The following is an 18,541-nucleotide window of genomic DNA, read 5'->3' on the forward strand; positions in this document are numbered from 1 at the left end:
ACTAGACTGGTATCTGTTGTTATAGGCAAACTCTGCAAGTGGTAGAAACTGATCCCATGACCCTCCGAAATCAATGACACAAGCACGCAACATGTCCTCCAATATCTGAATAGTGCGCTCGGACTGCCCGTACATTTGAGGGTGAAAAGCTGTGCTCAACTCAACCTGAGTACCCAACTCTCGCTGCACAGACCTCCAAAACTGTAAAGTAAACTGAGTGTCCCTATCTGAAATAATGGAAACTGGGACACCATGCAAATGAACAATCTCCTGGATACAGATCTCTGTCAACTGCTCTGAAGAATATATAATACACACGGGAATGAAGTGCGCAGACTTGGTCAGCCGATCCATGATCACCCAAATAGCATCGAACTTCCTCAAAGTCCGTGAGAGCCCAACTACAAAGTCCATGGTGATCCGCTCCCACTTCCATTCTGGAATATCTATCTGCTGAAGCAAGCCACCCGGTGTCTGATGCTCATATTTCACCTGCTGACAATTAAGACAACGAGCCTCAAATCCTACAATGTCTTTCTTCATTCTTCTCCACCAATAATGTTGCCTCAAATCCTGATACATCTTCGCGGTACCCGGATGAATGGAATACCGCAAGTTATGGGCCTTCTCCAAAATTAACTCTCGAAGCCCATCTACATTAGGCACACATAGCCGACCCTGCATCCTCAACACCCCATCATCACCAATGGTCATATCTATAGCATCATCGTGCTGAACTCTGTCCTTAAGGACAAGCAAATGCGAATCATCATACTGGCACTCTCTGATGCGATCATATAAGGAAGACCGAGAAATCACACAAGCCAATACCCGACTAGGCTCCGAAATATCTAACCTCACGAACCGATTGGCCAAGGACCGAACATCAACTGCAAGAGGTCTCTCCCTAACTGGAATATATGTCAAACTCCCTATACTCACCACCTTTCAGCTCAACGCATCGACCGCCACATTGGCCTTCCCCGGATGGTACAATATAGTAATATCATAATCCTTTAGCAACTCTAACCATCTACGCTTCCTCAAATTGAGATCCTTCTATTTGAACAAGTGTTGGAGGCTACGATGATAAGTAAACACCTCACAAGACACACCATACAAGTAATGCCTCCAAATCTTCAACGCGTGAACTATGGCAGCCAACTCTAAATGATGAACATGGTAGTTCTTCTCGTGGGGCTTCAACTGACGAGAAGCATAAGCAATAACTCTACCCTGCTACATCAATACACACCTAATACCAACTCTCGAAGCATCACAATACACGGTATATGAACATGAAGCTGATGACAAAACTAACACTGGAGTTGTGGTCAAGGCTGTCTTGAGCTTCTAAAAGCTCTCCTCACACTTATCCGACCATACAAATGAAACACACTTCTGAGTCAACTTGGTCAAGGGCGATGCGATAGATGAAAATCCCTGAACAAACTGGCGATAATAACCCGCCAAGCCAAGAAAGCTACGAATCTCTGTGGCTGAGGACGGTCTGGGCCAACTCTGAACCGCCTCTATCTTCTTTGGATCAACCTAAATACCCTCGTTAGACATCACGTACCCCAAGAAAGCCACTGAACTGAGCCAAAACTCACACTTAAAGAATTTTGCATAAAGCTTCTCCTCCTTCAATCTCTGCAACATAACTCTCAGATACTCTGCGTGCTCCTCCTGACTATGTGAATACACCAGAATATCATCAATGAAGACTATAATAAACGAGTCGAGATAAGGCCAGAACACGTTGTTCATCAAATGCATGAACACTGCTGGGGCATTGGTCAGCCCAAAAGACATCACCAAGAACTCTTAATGACCATATTGGGTCCTGAAAGTTGTCTTAAGAATATCCGAGTCCTCGATCTTCAACTGGTGATAACCTGACGGATATCAATATTGGAGAACACTCTCGCTTCCTGAAGCTAGTCGAATAAATCATCAATGCGAGTAAAAGGATACTTGTTCTTAACTGTTACTTTGTTCAATTGCCTATAATCAATGTACATTCTAGTAGTTCCATCCTTCTTCTTCACAAATAGAACCGGCGCACCCCAAGGTGACACACTAGGCTTAATGAACCCCTTATCAAGGAGTTCCTAAAGCTGCTCCTTTAACTCCTTCAACTCCGCTGGTGTCATACGATATGGTGGAATAGATTTGGGTTGAGTGCCCGGCACTAGTTCAATACCAAAATCAATGTCCCTGTCTGGTGGCATGCCCGACAGGTCTGCAGGAAACAAATTGGGAAAATCCCTCACAAGTGGAACAAAATCAATACTGGGAGTCTCTGCACCGACATCCCTCACAAAGTCTAAATACAAAAGACAACCCTTCCCAACCATACGCTGGGCTTTCAAGAATGAGATCACTCCTTTGGGAATATAATCAGTCAAACCTCGCCACTCAATCCGTGGCACACCCGATATAGCCAATGTGACTGTCTTGGCATGACAGTCTAGAATAGCACGACACAGAGAGAGCCAATCCATGACCAAAATAACATCGAAATCCACCATATACAATAATAAAAGATCCACTCGGGTCTCCAGACCCCCAATAGTCACGACACACGACCGGTACATACGATCTATAACAATAGTATCACCTACCGAAGTAGATACATGAACAGGTGAAACAAGAGACTCACGGGGCGTACCCAAATAATGAGCAAAGTATGATGACACATAAGAAAAGGTGGAACTGGGATCAAATAATACAAAGACGTCTTTGTGGTAGACTGAAACAATAACTGTAATAACAGCATCGGAAGCAATATCATCGGGTCTAGCTGGAAGTGCTTAGAAACGGGCCTGACCACCACCTGATCAACCTCCCCCTCTAGGGCGACCCCTAGCTGACTGACCTCCACCCCTAGCTGGCTGGCGGGTGGTGGTGAAGTAACTGGCACTGAGGTCGATGGCTGACTCCTCTGCTGAGATGGACCCGCAAGACGATAAGGACACTGCCTCCACATATGACCCATATCTCCACACTCATAACAACTCCCGGGTGCTGGAGAAGGGGACTGAAGGGAACACCTAGCACCAGAATGACTAGATGATACACCTGGCATAGAAGAGCCCTGAACTGATGGAGCACGAGACGAACTCTAAGCTGGAAGGGCACTAAGTGATGACTGGCCCTGATGAGAATTGTGAGAAACATGACCTGATGACGCCCCACGATAACCTGGGCGAGCTAGCTGAGAATGCCTGAAGGTACGGCCTCTGCCGTGCTGAAACTGACCTCTCAAATGAGCACCACTATAACTACAAGATCCTCGAGGCCTCTCGCTCCTGGCGACGAACAGACTCAATATCACGAGCAATGTCTACTACCTCCTCAAAAGTCGCACCAGTCACCCTCTCCTTGGTCATGAGAACATGAAGCTGATAAGTGAGGCCATCAACAAACCTCCTAAACCTCTCTCTATCTATCGGAACTAACCAAATCGCGTGACGAGATAACTCAGAGAACCTCATCTCATATTGCGTCATAGTCATCTCTCCCTGACACAACCACTCGAACTGCCTGCGCAGCTCCTCTCTACGAGACTACGGCTCATCCTTTTCCAAAAAGATAATGGAGAACTACTGCCAGGTAAGGGGTGTTGAACCAACATGCCTACGCCTCTTAAAATCCTCCCACCAAGTGAAGGCAGCTCCAGAAAACTGATAAGTAGTGAAAGCAACCCCGCTGGTCTCCAGAATACCCGTTGTACGAAGCATCCTCTAACACTTATCCAAGAAACCCTGGGCATTCTCGCCCTCTGTACCACTGAAGGTCGGAGACTGAAGTCTACCAAACCTCTCCAACCTACGTTGCTCATCCTCTGGCGGGGCAGGAACTACATAGTCCTAAGTAGCTACAACCGGCTGGGCTAGATGTGCCCCCAGTGTCTGAAGTCCCTGCACAACCTGCTCAGGTGTGCGAGCAGCGGGAGTCTGAGTGCCTCCCCTAGCCTGAGAAGTAGTTGTGACTGTAGTAACTGAGACCGCCTGAGCTAGGCCAGTGCAAACTAATAGAATCTAGGCCAAGGCCTCCTAAAGACCCAGAATCACAATGGGCACAACTAGTGCTGCTGGAGCGTCCACAACTGGGACCTGATCCTGACCTAGGGTGGCTGGTGGATCTGCAGGTGCTGCCCTAACTGTTGTGCGGGCCAGACCTCTGCCCCTATCGCGACCACGACCGCGTCCTCGGCCTCTAGTGGCCATAGCTGGTAGTACTGGTGGTCGCCAATCCTAACCAGTAGCGCGTGTCCTCACCATATATGAGAGAATAGAATAATAAAAGTTTAGTACTCGGATCAACAAAGTCGCACGACAGGAATTTCAAGAATATGAAGTTTTTCCTAAAGGTTTTGCAGCCTCTCGAGGATAAATACAGACGTCTCCGTACCGATCCGCGAAACTCTACTAAACCCGCTCATGACTCGTGAGACCTATGTAACCTAGGCTCTGATACCAACTTGTCACAACCCTAAACCTGGACCCGGTCATGATGGCGCCTCTCGTGAAGACAAGGCCAGCCGACACATTCCTATTTTAATTTTTAAGCAATTAAGATAATAGATATTAAGTCTTAAACATGATAAAATCCCAAACTAAGCAGAGAACAGTACAATTTGCGGAAAACAAAACCAATACAGCCCGATACGGGGTGTCACCAGTCATGAGCATCTATCAATCTACAAAAAGTCTGAAGTGTCTACAAAGCTATTACATAATCACTAACAAGAGAAAAGAAATGAGATAAAGGGGGAGAAGCACGGGGCTGCAGACACCGGGCAACTACCTCGTGAACTCCAAAATCTGTCGGGAGCTCTCAACCCTCGCAAGCAGGATCAGCAACACCTGAATCTACACACGGGGTGCAAGGAGTAAAGTGAGTACTCCAACTCATTGAGTAATAATCATACTGAGAAATATGAAATAACGTAAGACACATAACAGGCTATAAGGAGCAGTAAAAGCCAGTAAAAACAGTGAAGCAGTAAAGATTTGTAAAGTCACTGAGTTCAGTTTAAACTTCATAAAATGCCTTCTTAACAATTAAGCAAGTAAATGACAGGTCAATTAGGAAATATAAACACATAAAGGATCACCCATTGGGCATAGTGTCAACAAATCCGCCCCTCGGACAATATCTCAAAAATAATACCAGCCCCTCGGGCTATATCTCACATCACAATGGGTACCCGCGCTCACTGGGGGTGTTTAGACTCCTTGAGGGGCCCCTTACGGCCCAAGTGCAATATCAAGCCATCTGGTGGCATCATCACTAGGCTCTCGGCCTCATATCAACAAGCCACCTCGTGACGTACATATCTCAGCTCTCGGCCTCATAATCATAATCAGTGTTTCCTTACAACATAGGCCCTCGGCCTTACTCAGTCAGAATCTCACAGCCACTCGGGCAACGGTAAAACATGGTGCTCAGCCCAAAATACCATTTAAAATAGGCGATATACATAGATTACCATCTGACCTTGTCCCCAAATCCCCATTACACACCTGTAGATTACGGGAATAATTTTATACACTCAACCTTTCAAAAATGTGTCTATGACACACCACTTTTGTGTTTAACCACTTCTTTTAAATAGGTATATGTCACGCACCAATTAAATCATGATACGTGTCATGAAGTTAAAAGAAAAAAGAAAAAGAAATTCATCTTCTTCCTTGATAAAAATCAACCACCATGGTTGCTACAACCTCCATCTCAGTTTCAAGATTAGGGAACATGAATACAAATCAACAACAAAAGTTTTCAACATCAACCTTAGATTTCTTCTAGTTTAATCCAACTCAAAAATTCAAAGTACTCTTCTTCAAACTTAAACAAATTTCGATCCAACTACTTAGCTTATCTCTAAATGAGTTTCAATTGAAATGGAGCTTCTAATATACAACTAATTCAATCTCCAAACACCAATTTCAACAAACAACAACAATTTCAAATAATCAATTTTTGGGTCTTGCGCAATTTGTAAAAACAACGCGGATAAGAATGGGTGAAAACAAAAAAATTTAAGACGATTTTATGTTGGTAAAATTAAACCCCCAAAAAAGAAGCAAAGGCCAGAGATAGGTGCAGAAGAAGGGTAAGGGGTCTAGGATTGCAGCGGGCTGGGGTTGAAGCAAGGTTGAAGTGCAATATTTGAGAAAAAATGCTTTATAATGGATTTGGGATGAGATTCAAGTTCATGAGTTAGAAGAGGAGCTGTTGAAGTTATTAGTAGTTTTCTTTATAAGCATCAATGGAGGAACTGGCTGAAACTTGATTTATAAAAATGAAGAAGATGACTAAAAATGAAAAAGTGAAAAAACTGGACATGTAGTGTCCAAATGAGGCTTTAGATACATAAAATTTATAGTTCACGTGCCTCATTTGTATGTAAAATACGCGCTTGCCACATAGTTAAAATAGTGTGTCATAGATACATTTTTAAAAGTTGTGTGTGTAAAGTTATTCTCGTAATCAACATGTATGTAATAGGGATTTGGGGACAAGGTCAGGTGTTATTTTATGTATTTCACCTTTAAAATATCATTTAAGTGTTAAAGAAGAGTAAACATGGCTGAGTTATGAAAACATTAGAATATAGCATGACTGAGTTCAAGTATAAAGTCAAAACAATGGAGAAATATCAGTAAAATCCCCCTAAGGGTTCAAATAGTTGGCACGAGGCCCAAATATGGCATTCAGCCCAAAACATGATGATAGCAAATAGTTTTCAATCAAATACGCGGTAAAACAGTCATTCGGGATGGACTAAATCACAATCCCCAACAGTGCACGACCCCACGCTCGCCATCTAGCGTGTGCATCACCTCAATATAGCACAACGATGTACAAATCCAGGGTTTCATACCCTCAGTACAACATTTACAATTATTACTCACCTCAATCCGGTCCAAACTCTAGCCCGCGACGCCTTTGCCCCTCGAATCGGCCTCCACTTGCGTCGAATCTATCCAAAATCAGAATCACGACGTCAAAATATGCTAAGGGAACGAAGCCCAAGAGAAAATAATCAATTCACAATACAAATCCCGAAATTACCAAAACCCGACCCCGGACCCACATCTCGGAATTCGATAAAATTTACCTCAATAGATTCCTCATCTCCCCACAAGTTCATACATATCAAAAGTACCAAAATACGACCACAAATGGTCCCTCAAATCCTCATGTCCAGGTCTCCAATACCAAGCCCTAGTTTCCCCAATTTTAACCCTTAAATTCCATTAATCTTAGTCCAAATCAGTGCAATAATACCATAGGAACGAGCTTTAGGTCCAAAATCCTTACCTCAATGAAGTCCCCATGAAATCCTTCTTCAAAATCGCCCAAAAAGCTCCAAGGCCTACTTAGAAAGGGTGGAATAGCTCAAAAATCGCGAATGAAACAATTTATACCTTCTGGCCCAGGGATTTCGCATCTACGGCCAAATTCCCGCTTATGCGGTACCGCATTTGCTGTCCTTGAACTGCTTCTACGGTTTTCACTTAAGTCACCCAAAATCGCATCTGCGATACATTGCCCGCACCTGCGCCATCGCAGGTGCGGCTCCCCAACCGCTTCTGCGGCTTTAGCCTTCCCAGGCCCTTTCTGCTTCTGCGGCCTTCTTCTTCGCATCTGCGGCATCGCACCTGCGGTCCCCAATCTACAGGTGCAGAAACAACAGAAGCAGAAAATTCTGCAGCTTCACCAAAAATTCCAACTCTCTGACAACCATCCGTAAACACCCCAAGGCCCTCAGGACCTCAACTAAAGGCACAAACAAGTCACATACCACCATCCAAACTTTTACCAATCTTCAAAACACCTCAAACAACATTGAATCAACCAAAACACATCGGATTCAAGCCTAAGTTTTCCTAAATCTTCCGAATTACGCTTTTTGATCAAAAAGTATACCAAACCACGTTCGAATGACCTGAAATTTTGCGTACACATCCCAAATGACTTAATGGAACTACTGTAACTCTCAGAATTCCATTCCGACCCCTATATCAAAATCTCACTTATTAACCGGAAAACGCCAAAGATCCAATTTTGTCAATTCAAGCCTAAATCTACTCTGGACCTCCAAAACACATTCCAATGACGCTCCTAAGTCCCAAATCACCTCTCGCAGTTATCCAAACCATTGGAATCCACATCCGAGCCCTCTAACACATACGTCAACATCCGGTTGACTTTTCCAACTTAAGCTTCCTCAAAAGAGTCTAAGTGTCTCAAACCTTACCAAATCCTTTTCGAACCCGAGCCAACTAACCCGATCACACACATAACCGATAGACAAAGCAATAAGAAGTAGAAATGGGGAAAACAGAGCGGTAACGCATGAGACGACTGGCTGAGTCATCACACGAACCCCTTACGTAGTACACACCGCTTCCCGCTTAAAGTACCCAACAATTTGTTTCTCTTCCCAATTAGGATTTGGGTGTTTTTTAACTTTAAAATTTGAGGAAAATTACGTGGTAATGACAAGTGAATTTGGGGTTTTGGACTTTTGGGGTAGCTATTTGAGTCACAGAAACTTATTAGAAAAGGTTGAGTCTATGAAAATATATCATAATATTGGGATTTGTTTTTTCCAGAACATGGTGCTTTTTATTTTCTTTTTAATTTAAATATGTACCATGGTCGTTTTTCGGAGGTTATAGCTATGTTGCAACCTAATAAGGTGGATAATGGATTGCGTTACAAAAAAAAGGTGCGTAAAAGATATTGGAAAGTCTACTCAAACTATCAATTCATAAATAATTTCAATCAAAACTAGCCCAAAAAAGAAATATTTATCAGAAAGGCCCAAATGTCATTTTAATAGAAATAGTTTTTAATTAATATCAATTTAAAGCATGCAGTGAGCTAAAGTGAGTTTTAGAGAATCGAGCACATCAATTAGATTTAAAAATTACTATTAAATATTAATTTATTGGATTGGGGAGGGGGGAGGATTAAACTAAAAATGTCATGGACAACCATTGAAGCTTGTTTAAGCTTGAATTCAAAATTATGAATTTTCAAAATTGGAATTTATTTTGAGTGGATGTAGTTGGAATAGATTGGATACATCTTAAGGAGTGTGAATCTTAAATTTTGGATGATTAGTAAAATTTAAGTGGTTTGAATTGAAATTGGAGCGAAATTTGAAGTACACAAGATGAACATAGAAGAAGGTGATATGTGTATCTCACTATTTATCTTTGTATATCTTTTATATATCACTTATGTATTAAATATGTATCTACTATATATCCATGTATACCTGTGTATGAGATACACATGAGATACATGTTTGATTCATGTCATAGAGAAAAAGATTTAACTCGATTTTAACAACAAATTTTGACTCAAAACTAGTCCTAATTACCTCCAATTTTCCTCAATTTTCGTATATTGACTCATCTCTGTGTTTTTAGTGAATTTCAACCATACCCCTTAAAGAAGGTCCCTTTTTGCTTAGCTTTTGTAATCTTGTATATTTTTTTCTTTGTGTTTCATCTTTATTACCTCACCCATGAAATTTTCTTTCCGTCTTGCAGCTATTGTTGTTGATCATGCTTAAAAATATGGAAAGAGATCTTTGCGTGTGATTTTTGAAGACAAAGAATCCTTATTTATCTGAATTTTTAATTTTTTATGCGATTAACTAGTTTTGGTAAGTGTGTGATTACTGGCTAGATGTTGATAAGTATAGACTTATTTGGAACATAAGATACCCAAATAGATTTTCGCATACGTTAGAAGGCTAAAGTATGTATTATGCCAACTTTACAAAAATGTATTGTAACAACTAAAATTTTATTCCTGAAAATAATAACAAAAAAATATAGCCACTAATAAATGATGAAAAGTGCATGGTTTTTTTAGTGTGTTTGCATATTATTTCTTATGTTAGTTGCGGGAGATCACATGTTTATAAACATAAAATATACTCATTACATTTTTATTGTGTGTAGGAATGCATTTGGATGAAAGTTGGCAAAAATCAGATAATTTGATGCAAAAAGAAGTTGACAGGCAAGAGCTGGGACCGTGCCACAATTAGTGCATTGCATGAAAGGTAGGCACGACATGGCCTAAAAAGTGAATCTAAACTAGTGAAGTATGGCATGTTGTCACCAACCCCAAGCATGCAAAAGAAAGAAAGAAGAAAAAATATTGGAAGTGTGCCTAGGGGTCGCGCGTTGCATGAACCCTGGGCATGCGACTCAACTTCTCCTTTTCGAGATAGGAGTGCTCAATGTCACCCCATACAAACCCTAATTGATAAAAATACATCATAAAATGTTCTTTTGAAAGGAGAGACACTATTTTAGGGTTATATAACACCTAAGGAGGCGAGAACACGCTATAAGCAAGGAGGCAGATTCAACCACGAGTTTTTTCCCGTCTTCTTTCTATCTTTTATTGTTTGTTATGAATTTTAGTATTGTAATTTTTATATATTGTGAGCACGTAATTTTTTTTTCATATATGAAATTACTCCTAAAAAATATTCAAAATAGTTTTAACTGCTTTTCTGCCATGCCCGAACCTAGGCCTGGACGTAACACAGCACCTAGTGCCTGCTTACATGCGACCGAGTGAACCAAATGGCAGGCTGAATAAACATGTGATATCATAATATACTGAATGTAGAAGATAAGCTAACACATTTATGATATACTGAAAGTATGAACGATATAAATCAAAGTGTGTAAACACTAATACAATTCTAAAATATATATGTAGCCAACATTGCTTAACAAGAAAATCATCCGACTCTGTCTAACTGTTACTCTAGTCTATGGAGCCTCTAATAAAGTACTGAAAACACCGACTATCTGTAAAGAATGAAAGACTATAAAGAAATGATAATGCCCTGAAGAATTGGGGCTCACCAAATAAGTGGTACGGGAATCCTAGCTCTATGAATCGTCAACCTGTAAATCATTACCTACATATCACGATGCAGGCCCCGGGCGAAAGGGACGTCGGTATATTTGAATTGCACTGGTATGTAAAACAACTAAAATAAAAAACAGTAAATACTGGAATTGAAACTGAACTGATAATTGATAACTGATAACTGAAAAGATAACTGATATCTGATAACTAAAATGATAACTGATAAATGATAATTGAACTGAGCAAAGGAAGCAAGGATATGAATACTCCCTCTTGTGAATGATGAACCACCTGTTTATCTAATAAACTACGGCTTCAGGACCAATACATATATGCACAAGCTACGGCCTTGGGCCCAAGTATACGTATACATAATTATGGTCTGAGGCCCAAAGATACATAAAGCATAAACTACAGTCTCATGTCCAAATATGTATGAAGCATAAACTACGGCCTCAGGCCCAAACATATAAAAAACATAAACTACAACTTCAGGCCCAAATACAGATATTCAACATTCAGGGATTTAAAATTAGGAACTGAGAATTAATCATACTGCAATACATGATACTGAGATACTGAATCATATTGAGTTACATGATACTGGAATACTGAATAGAACAAGACTGAGACATGTATTCATGAACTAACTTAAACTTCAACTGTTTATGACATGTTGAATGATGTAGACTAAGAATCATGGGCATCAAACACAAGTCTATATTGATTACGCACTAAGCCCACAACATTCAGAATGAAAGTCATGAACGAATTACGAATCTAGAGAATAGAAGTTCTGCAACTATTTTAGGAACTAAGCTTAATTATATTTCTGAGGAAATTAGTAACGTTGTAAAAGAAACATAGTGTAGAGAGAATCATTAATGTTCCTAAACATAGAACGTTAGCCTCACATACCTTAACTTCTTGCTCTTGAGCGTAATACAAGATTCGTCAACCCTTTCAATTTTAATCTATAGCAATACAAGTCAAAGGGATTCCATATTAGCAATAATACTCATGTTTTGGACACTTAGGTATTTTATCAAACACCTGGTGGGTATACAGTTTTATAGCCCTTATTAATGGTGTTTCTACACCCAACCCCCCGTTCTCTTGCTCCTAGATAATTCTAAGATCTCAAATTATTATAATCAACATCATTCTTCATCACCCATAAGATAAACATTACCCTTAACCAATAATCAACAATCAACAACCCAAACCTATAACCTTTCATGCTTTTTTTCCAAACCCATCAACTTATATATCATGAAATAGAGCCTATAATTATTAACCTAATACTATAATCAAGTAGAGGGTGAAGATATTACCTTTTTGATGTTCAATCCTCTTGAATTTGAGTTCTAGAGTTTCTTTTCTTAACAATGATATTTCAATCAAATATCTAATAATTTGAAGGGTTTACCCATGTTAATAAGGTGCTGGAGAATTAAAATTAACTTAGAATCATCATTAGAACTTACCTTGGATGATGGAGGGAGTCGGGAGGAAGTTAGGTTCTTGAGAGCTTTCCTTTCTAGAGCAAGTTTTTATATTTTGGGGTGTGGGGGACGAGATAGGGCTTTTAAAATGACTCCCCGGGTGAGCTCCCATGCAGTTGAAGGCCCAAACATGCAACTTGTCATGGGCTGCTTTCCAGACATGCCCCATGACCCCTTGGCCGCGCCCCATGGCGGCCTAGCAAGCCTCACAATGCCTAGCGCCATGGTCGGCCCCGTGGTCTTGGCTGCGCCAACTGACAAGCGCGCATGCGCCTCTGTCGCCCCACCGATGCCTCTCGCCAGCGCCCAGCGGCTGGCCAATGACAACAGCACCACGTGCACTGACAATGTCGCGTGCGCAGATCCTGATGCCTCGCCAGCGCCCAGCTGCAGGCCCATTCCAGCAACTCGTCGCACACAGACCCTGATGCCAAGCACCAGCGCCCAGCCTCAGGCCAACACAACAAGTGTCGCGCGCGCCCAAAGCACCGCACGCGCAGACCCTGGCCCGCAAGACAAAGTTGCTACCATCGGACTTAGTTCTACATTGTAATAAACTAAGTCCTTTTCATTGTAATTATAGGCTAGTTTACATCATTTTCATTCAGTGTGCTTCTACAGCTTTATTAGGACTAGTCATGTAATTTTGATTTATTTTTTTTAAGTATTATTAGGGGGGATCAAGCAATCAAATATTTTCAAGCAAACAATTTTCTGTACTGGTGTCTCTCCCCCTCGACACCGCATCTTTTGTAATCAGCATTTCATTCATCAATAAAATCATCATCATCATTCAAAACCCAATTATCTCTCAGCTTCCGCAAGTGCTCGTGACATTGGTTTTCCCGCACGGCACTGGCAATCTAGTCTAGCATGCGGAGGGGACTTCATTGGCGGACAGCAACCGCACTGACATCGGTTGCTTAGCCTTACGATGTCCTTCAAAAGAACATCAGGAAGGCATTGCGTAACAGTTTGTATCAGAGCCTAGGCTCGACATCGGACGAGGGAACACATTTGCCATCATCACCATTTCTGACCATGGTGAATCATGGGGAGTGCCTAGCATCCCTAGAAGAGACGGTTAACCAATTACGACCCATCGTAGATACGGTGCCTGATCAAAACAGCAACCTAGTGCAAAGGTTGGATGACGTGGACCGCTGAATGCGGCAGGCGGAAAATGACATTGCAAACATCAATCGTGACTCTGAGGATGACTGACAAACAGCAGCCATTGAAACTGCCAATATTCATGGCAAATTTGAGGACCTCCAACAGGAGCGTGCCGATGATTTAGCCCATCGGCAATAAGAGGCAGACAGACTAACTGATATGCAGCAAACCATAGACGACTTGACAGGCAAGCTCAATGTTGTCAATGCTGCCCTACAGAGCCTACTTCGAGGAGGCAACAACCACATCAGGGGTGCAGCAAACCTCACCCCCATTCTACAAAAGCAGAAGATACCAAAGCCAAAGCCATACGACGGATCCCGAGATGCTAAAGAAGTGGAAAATTTCATATTCGACATCGAACAATACTTCGATGCCGTAGGCCATCTAGAAAAATCCAAAAAGGTAGCGACTGTTGCCGTGTATCTTCAGGGCGATGCCAAACTTTGGTGGCGGGTCAAATACGAAGCCATCAAGGCCGGTAAAGATACTCTCCAGACATGGGATGAATTGAAGGAAGCCATACGCCTGCAGTTCTTCCCCGAAAATGTGGAATACAATGAAAGGAGAAAGCTACGGGAGCTCCGCCACACCAGATCAGTGCGGGAGTACGTGCGCAAATTCTCCGCACTCATGCTAAACATATGTTACATGGGGGACAAAGACAAACTCTTCGCATTCATAGAAGGTTTGAAACCTCATGCCCGTATGGAACTATAGAGACAATGGGTAGACACCCTGCCCAAGGCCATTCAAGCTGCAGAATGCCTTGGTGATTATCATTTGTAAACTCAGAACGACAGGCCCCAGTCGTCTGTCCGAGGGGGATTCAACGGGAACCATCCCAACAATGGTGGCCCAAGCAAAAGTGGGGGAGATCGGAGTGCATCCAAAACTAAGACTCCTCCCTCCAGCAACAACAGTGCTGCATCCATAAACAACAATCAAGGGAGAAAGCCTCCCTCAGAATGTCATCATTACGGCGGGGCACATTAGAACAATGAATGCCTAAACATAAAGGTCAATGCTCATCAAACTGTCGAGGATGAGTCAAATGAATCAGACACATTAGAAGAAGACCAAGTAGGCGCTTTCAATGCAATTGTTGGCTCTATCCCCCATGCCTTAGTGGGGACCAGTGCATGTCCTCCTAAGAAAACATCAGTCCCAATCACCAAGAAAGGAAAGGAAAAGATGGACGAGAGGCCTCCTAAACAAGCAAGGACCCTAATGTTTGTCGAATTGAAAGTGAACGACAAGCCCCTTCATGCATTGATAGACACGGGTGCTACCCACAACTACTTGGCTTCAACTCAAGTAGAGCGCCTGGGTCTTGTCGTGCAAAAGAGCAAAGGCCGCGTCAAGGCTATCAACTCACCACCCCAGACATTGGGTAGAGCAGCTACAAATGTCCCAGTGAAACTTGGCCCATACAAAGGAAGCATCGACCTGCGCATCGCAATCATAGATAACTTCGACATCATAGTGGGTTTGGAGTTCATGAGGCAAACCAACACCATACCGGTACCATATGCCAACATGCTCCTGATGATGGGAGAAAACGAGGCCAAGCCCTACATCATACCATGCTTTCCTATAAAGATGGCCGCTGAAAACATCTCGGCTATGCAGTTGGGGAAGGTAGTCAACAGACATGAACCCCTGGTTCCGGCTACCCTTCACAGCAACAATCAGCCATCATGTCATCGGCCTCAAAAGACTGCTGACACTTCTCAGCGTGTGAAGACTTGTCAGCCATGCCACAAGGACAAGTTGGATCACTCATCACAGACGGGGCCCTTGCAGCCATTACATGTCCCACAGAGACCATGGGAAAGTGTTTCCCTCAGATTCATCATGGGATTGCCCCAAGTCTGTAATCTTGCATCCATCATGGTTGTCATAGATCAGTTTTCAAACTATGCAACCTTCATAGAGGCCCCGCAAAATGCATCAGCAGAAGATACAGCTCAACTCTTCTTCTCGCACATTGTCAAACATTGGGGTCTGCCCAAAGACATTGTTAGTAGGCGCGATTCACGCTTCACTAGCAATTTTTGGACCCATCTCTTCAGGTGCTTTGGTTCAACATTGAGTCACAACTCAGACATCCATCCACAATCGGATGGCCAAACAGACCGGTTTGATGACATGCTGGAGGAATATCTCCACAACTTTGCAACGGGATCACAGAAGCATTGGGTGAAGCTCTTGGATGCTGCTCAACTGTGTTTCAATTCTCAAAAGAGCCACCATACAAACAAAAGCCCTTTTGAAACTGTTACCGGACAGCAACCGCTTCTCCCACAAACAGTGAATGCATCAACCATGCCGAAATCTCCTCGAGCTGCCAACTTCTCGAGCGAATGGGAGCGCATCATGGGGATAGTGCGAAGCTATCTCATCAAAGCCCAAGATCGGGCAAAAAAGATTCACCGAACAAAATCTTTGCTTTTCCCAACATCAAACAGGGGACAAAGTAATGTTATGCATCCCAAAGAGATACTTGTTTGCAGAGAGGACCCATGACCCTCGCCTGCAACAAAAATACATCGGGCTTCTGCCTATTGAAAAACACATTGGGAAGTCCACATACCAGGTGAAAACCCCATCTTGGTGGAAGATCCATCCAGTCTTCCATGTCAGCCGCATGAAATCATTGCATCGCTACAATAGCAAGATCAAAGGACAGAGGGGCGCAGACCTCCCATCCAACAACCACCAGAATCATCATCATCATCATCATCATCATAAGGCTCCGAGGATGGCGCCAACTCAGGTGGGGGAGAATGTCATGGGCTGCTTTCCAGACACGTCCCATGACCCCTTGGTCGCACCCCATGGTGGCCAAGCAAGACTCACAATGCTTAGCGCCATGGTCGGCCCCGTGGTCTTGGCTGCGCCAAGTGACAAGCGCACATGCGCCTCTGTCACCCCACCGATGCCTCTCGCCAGCGCCTAGCGGCTGGGTAATGACAACAGCGCCGCGCGCACTGACAATGCCATGCGCGCAGATCCTGATGCCTCATCATCGCCTAGCTGTAGGCCCATTCCAGCAGCGCCTCGCGCACAGACCTTGATGCCAAGCACCAGCGCCCAGCCTCAGTCCAACACAACAAGTGTCGCGCCCGCCCACAGTACCGCGCGCGCAGACCCTGACCCGCAAGACAAAGTTGCTGCCATCAGACTTAGTTCTACATTGTAATAAACTAAGTCCTTTTCATTGTAATTATAGGCTAGTTTACATCATTTTCATTCAGTGTGCTTCTACAGCTTTATTAGGACTAGTCATGTAATTTTGGTTTATTTTTTTTTAAGTATTATTAGGAGGGATCAAGTAATCAAACATTTTCAAGCAAGCAATTTCCTGTACTGGTGTCTCTCCCCCTCGACACTGCATCTTTTGTAATCAGCATTTCATTCATCAATAAAATCATCATCATCATTCAAAATCCAATTCTCTCTCAGCTTCCGCAAGTGCTCGTGACATTGGTTTTCCCGCACGGCACTGGCAATCTAGCCTATCATGCGTAGGGGACCTCATTGGCGGACAGCAACCGCACTGACATCGGTTGCTTAGCCTTACATTGCCCTTCCAAAGAACATCAGTAAGGCATTGCGTAACAAACTAAACGTGCAGCAAGGGTAGTAGCACTACCACAAGTGTGTAGCCGCGCACGGGACTAGATGGATGCGTACCTGGGCGCGCATACTGCGTATCATTCACTAAATGCGCATAACCTTTTACATAGAGATTCGTTGAGGCTCCACAATATATTATTGGAAAGTTATTTCAAAGGGATACAACTATAATGTTTTACGTTTTCTCAATTTCCTAACAGATTTTCTTGAAATGAGGCTAGAAGACAGACCTTCCTAAACTTAGTCGGTTTTTATCGAATCTTATGCACCTCACTCTCCGTCTTGATTCCAAAAAAATTATTTCCACCCATGCTCATCTAGATAGGACTTCATATGTCTAAAATTTCATACTAATATTTATTTAACACGTTCACTTCTAATCCGAAATTTACGGATTGTTACATTATCTCCCCTTGGTATTAATCGTCCTTGAATGATTGTCCTGACTGTAACTATGGCTAACTCTGGACCTTATATGGGTCGGATGGAAAGATATGAACTCTGGACTATCATGTATATACTAAAATGAATGAATATATGATTACTGAACTAAACTGATGAAACACTAAATTGAATGGCTACCGAACTGACTGAATACTAAGGTGACTGAATACTGAAAGACATGGAGATTATAATGTAAGGTCTAAATGAGAAGGTTAGTTACCTTTAACGTTTCTCTAAAATACCTTCCAGCTAACAGAGCATAGCACAAGCCTCACATCACAGGGCATCATAATACGCATAACATGACACATATATGTGAATAATGGTTTGTCATAGATATGTGAATATTGAACTAACATGGATATATGATTACTAAACTGGCACGAATATCTAAGTACTAAACTGACATGAATATCTGAGCACTAAGTTGGCATGAGTATCTGAGTACTTAACTGACATGAATATGTAAATACTGGAAAATTGAATGTCATAACATGACACGTGAAATACTGGTGGCAACTCTAACTCATAAGCTACTTGCCCGATCCTTCGTTGGATCCTATACGGCCTGATGTATCTGGGACTGAGCTTTCCTTTCTTCCCAAATCTTACAACACCTTTTATAGGCGAAACTTTCAAAATTCACTATCAAATCATGATTTCAAAATGAGCGATATAATCCTGTTATAAAGTCCATATTTATCATCTCCACTAAAGAATATGTGTATCATATGGTAAAACACTAGGCTTTCTGATGCTCGACTTTCACTTGCTGATATTTCGGACACTTGTCCACAAAGTCTACGATATTCTTTTTCATGTTGTTCCACCAATAAACCTCG

The sequence above is a fragment of the Nicotiana tabacum genome, chromosome 8 (genome assembly GCF_000715075.1).
Source record: "Nicotiana tabacum cultivar K326 chromosome 8, ASM71507v2, whole genome shotgun sequence".
Taxonomy (NCBI): domain Eukaryota; kingdom Viridiplantae; phylum Streptophyta; class Magnoliopsida; order Solanales; family Solanaceae; genus Nicotiana; species Nicotiana tabacum.